This window comes from Bombina bombina, chromosome 2 (genome assembly GCF_027579735.1).
Source record: "Bombina bombina isolate aBomBom1 chromosome 2, aBomBom1.pri, whole genome shotgun sequence".
Taxonomy (NCBI): Eukaryota; Metazoa; Chordata; class Amphibia; order Anura; family Bombinatoridae; genus Bombina; species Bombina bombina.
In genome coordinates, this window is record NC_069500.1 from 424,701,064 (window position 1) to 424,702,275 (window position 1,212).

Consider the following 1,212-nt stretch of genomic DNA (forward strand, 5'->3'; position numbering starts at 1 on the left):
ATAAGAGGAATACACTGGGATTTTTTTTTTAAATGTTATACTCTAACTGAATCATGAAAGAATTTTTGGGGGCTTTATGTTCCTTTAAAATGATCATACTCACCCAGGGTTTCAAGTGGTTTATTCCTGGACTGCTCAAACTTTGCAAAACCCTACATATTTTGCTAACAAAGTGAAATTCTAGTATATCTCAAGGTTTCAATATAATTACAATAAAAGAGTAAAGACATGAAAATAAGTGACAAACTTGAGCTATGTGCTTTTAATCCATAATAAAACCAGCTTTCCACTTTGTCTCTGGTACATACACATAACCCATTTGCTTCAATAAATAATAGGAATGCACAAAAATAATCTTAATTGTGATTTATGGCCTTTAAATATTAATATATTTGTTTTTCAAATGAAGCTGTTTTACACGACTTTAATTTGCTTATATTGGGGGTGGGGGACAACAATACTTTTTTCAGTTACATCACATGAATGGAAGGACACTTAATTCTTTTTTTAAAAAAAAAAAATTAATATATATATATATAATGGCTATATCGTGTAAACATTTCGAAATAAAATCTTTACAGAGCATCTGCTCGTTGACAGGTGTAAGGCTGACTGCATTTCTGTAGTTAAGAGAGTCACCTAATTACAAAGGAAAAAACATTATTTTGTTCAGCTATATCTGCAGACACAGGTCCATGTTTGTTTGTAATGCCTTGTCATAGTTGCCAACATTTCAAAAAAAATTCCAGGGACACTTTGCAGCAGAGCAAGCAAGCAGGTTACTGGAGTATTGACGACCTACTGTTCAACTGCTCTGCCCCCACTAATTTCTGCAATCAAAACACACCCATTTGATAGTAATAGTATAATTTAGATTTATCCATAACTTATTATACAGATTACAGCACCATGTTTTTACACCTACCCAGTCTCTGGAACACATTCTGGGCATATGGTTATTTTTACATCACAGCATCAAATTAGGCAGACAAATAATATGTGAACCCATTCAATAATAATAACAATATTACATTATGAATTAATTATATTTAAATAACACACTATATCTATCTATCTATTTATCTATCTATCATCTATCTATATGTATTATTATTATTATTATCAGGTATTTGTAGAGCATATGTATGTGTGTGTGTGTGTGTATATATATATATATATATATATATATATATATATATATATATATATATA